Here is a 6,055-nt window from a genome sequence, read left to right as displayed (position 1 = left end):
TCCTGCTATGAACTCATCACCTACGAACTTGAGCACAGTGCTTGAAGTTCTACTCCAGTCAAAAGCAAAAGCCGAGAATCTTGGTCTCTCAGAAACTGACGTTGCAATCGATCAAGCTATATATGGAAATCGATGGAAGTACTGATGAACCCTAATCATATTGATCTTAAAAGATTTATTGTCCTCCGAATGGGCGCATTTCACACATCTCATATTTTTCTAGCTGTTATTGGCAAAAGATTTAATGATGCCGGATTACAAGACTGGATAATTGAAGCTGATATAGCCGGTGGATGGTTACTTTGCCGTTTGAATCACATCTCTTCCTCACCTGAGTTTGTTAACTGTTTAAAGGAGGTAAATAAGTTTGCCTTAATATGCTTTGTCTGTGAATTTTTTTTTTATTCACCTCCTCAAGGCCGAGAAGACCACTACAGTCGGGGAGGCTACTTTTTGTGGTTATAACCCTCTCTCAACTCTATAACTCCGAAACACGAACCTCGATAAACATGGCCGCTGCGCGGAGAAATAAGTTGAGCGCGGTACTACCAGGGACGTGTTGGGGATCGAACTCGGAATTTCTCGCTTATGAGGCGAGTGCTCTACTACTACACCACTACCGCATTCAGTTTATATAGTTCATTCAATTTAATGATGATATTAAAATTACACTTTGATTGTTTCTTGACGAATTATGACAATTAGAAATCCTTGTTTGATGATGATTTCTTCAAAACTTTAGATGATTACTCAAATATGTTAAATGATATTGATAAATTTTTGTTTTACTTTGCTCCGTTCAACGAAGGTTAGTTACTGGAATCTTCATTTGGAGGCAACACACCAAATGCTACCGTAGTTTTTTGCATATGGTTGTCCGAATTATTCTCGCTTTTTAACTATTGGACCGAAATGATGCAAACTCCTAAAACTCATCCAAGTATTTATCAACAGTTTATGTAAGCTTGTACTCCAAAATATTTTATTTGGATTTCAACATGTTTTAGTTTTAAAAATAGCTTCAAATTAAATCTTTATAGTTTATTATCTTTTTGACAGGGATGGAAATTTCTCCGTAAGAAGAACGACCGATACGTTAAACAAAGTTCCATCTGACCAATGCATTGAACAAACTATAAATCGTGATCAGAAATGCAAAGAAGGAATGAAAGGCTATAGTACATATAAAGAAACTGATCAACTTGAGGTTGAATGGATTATCATTCCACCTGCTCCAGAAGATGTTTTGCAGTTAATTTCCTGTGCATGCAAAAAGTCAAAATGTGAAACACATTTTGACTTTTGTGTGTTTGTGTGCGTATATATATACGCACACAAACACACACGCATGCAAAAAAATCGAAAATGTGTTTATCCTTGATGTAAATGAAGTCATCAATTAAAAACCTCGCCTCTTGTAATATTTTCCCTCTTAAAAATCTGTTCACGAAATATTTTTTTAAGAAGAATTTACCTTTCGTTTAACGTAAATATATATTTGAAAAAACGATTAGCGTGATGTCATCAGTACCAAGTAAGGGCCCAAATTTGACCCTTTAGGCACTTTTAGAATTGCTCGTAAGTTTTTCTCAAGATGTTGTTATTTATTGTAAGCTTTTCTCAAGAGGTTATCTAACGTTTGACTATTTTTATCTTGATAAAAAAAATTCATCAGCGTGACGTCATCAGTACTAAATAAGGGCCCAAACTTGACCCTGTAAGCACTTTTAGAATTGCTTGTAAGTTTTTCTCAAGATGTTTTTGTTTATTATAAGGTTTTCTTAAGAGGTTATCTTACATTTAACGTAAATCTGTATTTTTTACTTTGATAAAAAAATATATATATTTGCGTGACGTCATCAATACCAAATAAGGGCCCAAATTTGACCCTTTAAGCACTTTCAGACAGGCACGTAATGTTTTTCTTACTCAAGACATCAACCTTAAACTATTTAATTAGTTTTTGAAATGTCCACTTCATTTCCAAGAAAAAATTACACGTAGCGTCCAGACTAGCAAGACAAAATAGCGCTTTTTCAAAAAAATGGAAAATTTTAAAACGTAATCAATAAGCTTTGAGAGTTGTAATCGAAATGGATATATAATAATAATAAAAGAAAAGTTTGTTAGATATGTTTTTAACAACTATTCGATCAATCAAGAAGTTAATTAAACCAAAAATCACGATTAAGGCGAAGTAATTGTTTCTTGCTTACCTCAATTATAGGTATAAATATCAAAGTTTTAGACTCTCTACCTTAATCTCTACTGCCTATTTGAACCTTTTTTGCTTTGCCTGTTCAGCTATAAGTTAGTTACGTTCTTTAAAACTGTTATTTCGGCCAGGAACTTATTAAATCCCGCCAGGATTTTATTTTGTGTTGGAGTATTTAAAAGCAAATATAGAAATATAAAACTTCTTTTTGTAAATCCGGCAAAAATATTACCAAATTCTTATTTAGACATTTATTAGTTAAATTATAATCTAGAAATTTACTATTAGTCGTTAAAAAGCACAACAAAAAAATAACAATAAACTAACTCTAAATACTGTTTAAGAATTTCTTAAACTTCCATTTTTATTTGCAATCGTTTATAACGTTTTGAAACAATATCATTGGATAATTTTTGTTAAACGTGGAATGTGATTGGTTAACTTTAACATGATAATTACGCAGTGTTTAATAGAAAATTATTTTACTACAAAGACTGTTTCTTGAAAAATGACGTATTTTAACTTCGTTCTCACTCCAGTCTATGATAACTCCTTGATTTTTCATAACCAGATCCATTCATTCGGTGTGACGTCACTCCGTATTCAATACGGTATTGTAAAAAGTAGTTTTAAAATAATCATCTTGAATAGAGGGAAACAAACTAAAAAACCAATAGCAGTTTGTATAGTTAATTTTTTTTTTTTTAATGCCAAAAAGTTGCTGTGCAGAAGGTTGCACTAACTACATAAAAAAAAAAAAAAAAAAGTTTAAATCTTCCTAAAAATGAAGTACTTCAACGAAAGTGGTTGAATACGATAAACCGTGTTGTAGATAATAGTGCATGTAGCAAATTATGATCTTCTATATCTTCAAATGTTTATATTTATTCGTCACACTTCAATACTTCAAATATAATTTAGTATTGATCATTAAATATTAAAATTCCAGTACTCTTTATACCCTAAAATAACCAAAGTATCATGTAGACAGCAATATAAGGCATCATTTTATTTAAATAGAGATTTAAAAGTATGTAAACATAAAGTAAAAAGACTTATTTTTTCAGACTTTCCACTGTTTCTCATCTTTCCACTGTTTTTTTTAATTAACTTTCAAAGTAATTTTAGGACATAAGGACATATTCAAATATACAAATTTCATCGTTTAAACGGCAAACAAAATTGCATCTTCTCAATTGCTGACATACGTCATTTAGTGGTTTTATTTCTTTTCTCTTTTTTTCTTTATTTTTGTTTTACAGTAATAACTGCAATTAAAAACTAGGGTAAAACCACCTATTCCTGGCCACTTAATTTTAAACTTCGTTATATATTACCGCGAACAGCATAGGATCATGAAAAAATATTTCTAAACTCTTAATAAACTTCTTGAGATACAATTTATGACAAGTTTGGTAATTTTTGTCAATAAATTAACAAGTTTCAGCACAAATACAATAAGGCTTAAAAAACACCAAATCCTGGCCGGAGATCCGAAACATGGCCATTGCGAACTTATTCCTGGCCATTAAGTTTTACGAAGTAAAAGTAGTGACAATGATTTTAAAAACACAACAAATTTATTGTCTCGAGTTTAAAAAATAAGTTCTGCACAAATTTTTATTTGTGTATATTCAGGAAATATAGAATAAAAGCAAAATGCGAAAATAATAAAAAAATCCTTTTTTTAACAGCTAAACAAAAATAAATTTTAAATCGCTTCACAAAACTTAGCAAATGTCTTAAATGAATAAAAACATAAACTTGCTATACTTATGTAATTAATACTAATGTTTTTTGTCATGTCATAAAGTAGCAGTTTAAGAAAAAAGCCAGCGTTTGATAAGATTTTCAGTTTTAAAATGTATTTTACAATTTCAACAACAATCTCAAAAATATACCAATTCAAAATGGTCCTTATGAGGTTTAGTAAAAGAAGTATATTAAATTAGGCAACAAAATACATAAACATAATATAGTGATACTTTGCAAATAACTCAACATTGAATTGCTGTTTTTTTTCAAAATAAAAAAATTAAAATTTCAATAAAAATATTTAACAGCAAAATAATTAAATATATATTTAAAAAATAAAGCAAACAATTACAACACTTTTATCAGGATACCGATTCGTCCATCGTTTTTGGATCATTAAGTTACATTAACATTTTTCAACATTGTTTGAAAGAGTTGCTTGTATCGCCTGTATTTTTTTTTTGTTTAGATTGGATTAAATTTTTTTTATTTGGTTTTGTTTTATTATTCATATTATTTGCTTTGTCAGATAATGGAACTTTAGTCTTTGCAATCAATTTTTTCTCAGCAATCTGAGATTTTAATAATTTACACTCTTCTTTTTCCTTCAACTTTTGTTGAAGTGCTTCAAATCTCTTTCTGGACCGATTCTCTTTTTCTTTATTTTTTTCTCTTTTAGTTTCTATCTCCAGAATCTTAGCATCGCAGGCTTCCTTAGATGTCAATATGAAATATGTTGGTTGCAGGCCATTTTTTGAAAATTTTTTAGTAGTTGGCAAAATCTTTTTTGGGTATGGTAATATATCATTGTCATCGTCCTCAGTGTTTAACAGATTATTTAAACCATAAGATGTAGATGCATTGGTGAGAAGAGTATATGTTGTATCATTAGACTTATTATTAACAAGCGGTGTTGAAACATGGTCAAGTGCTATTGTATTTTTTGGAAGAGCAGTTAATACATCAGGAGATAACATTTTCAAACTTTTCCAACTCATAAAAGTTTCATCACTCTTAATGTCAAATCCTTTATCAAAACAAAAAGCAAAACATTGGCGTTGTTGGTCTGTTAAAACAGATTCCAGATCATCAATGGAATAAATTGGTAAAACAAGACTAGAACTATTCACTTTTTTCTCTACACAATTGGATTCAATAGCAAAATCTATTTGTACATTACTTACTGCAAAGTTTGTTTGATGTGGTTGTAATATAATTTCAGAAGTTTTTTCAGATTTTTCCAAAAATGGATTAATAATATGCTTCTTATCTTCGTCAAATCTTATACTTTTTTCATATTTAGCCTCAGTTAATTGTGATGGTTCATAAAGGTTGTTTGGCAGATAAGCCTCTGGTGGAATTTTATTGGGATTGAATGGAAATATACCACAGGCATTAAACCCTGATTTAATGTTCTTTTCCGATAAGGCTTTTACCCATGCTATTCTAAACAAAGCACAAAAATTCCTATGTGACACTAAAACACCTGGATACATATTCATCATATCTTGGCAAGCAACATTATAGTGTTGTTTGAGTGGTCCAAATACACTCCGATCACAAGGTTGAAGCCAATGTGATGTGTGTGCTGGAAGTTCAGCTATAATGATGTTATTCTTGATAGCTGATTCAATCAATTCTATGAAATTATGAGAACTATGACCATCCAAAATTAATATTTGAGGTCGCTCAGGTCCTATATTTGTTAAAAAAGATTCCGAAAACCAAAATAATGCAATACCTTGTTTAGTCCACCCAGAATCAGAAACACTCCAAGTACTTCTTTCAGGAGCTGAAAGAACTTCAAAGCCATTTAAAGCTCTTCTGGTTTTACCTTTCACAATAATGTGAGGAGGTATGTGAGTGCCTGAGGCACTAATTGTGGCAATTATTGTTATTGTTTCACAATTTCCACTTGTCCGACTTTGTATATATCTTGAACATGACTTAGTAACAACCTTGTCTGGTGTATGCTGCAATTGCAAACCAGTTTCATCCATATTCCACACACAATGGGGTTTGCAATAAAGACCCATCTCATCCATAACTTGCTTCAGCGCGTTAAAATAAATAGAAACCTTTTCC

The sequence above is a fragment of the Hydra vulgaris genome, chromosome 12, assembly GCF_038396675.1.
Source record: "Hydra vulgaris chromosome 12, alternate assembly HydraT2T_AEP".
Classification (NCBI taxonomy): Eukaryota; Metazoa; Cnidaria; class Hydrozoa; order Anthoathecata; family Hydridae; genus Hydra; species Hydra vulgaris.
This window is presented reverse-complemented; position numbering follows the sequence as displayed.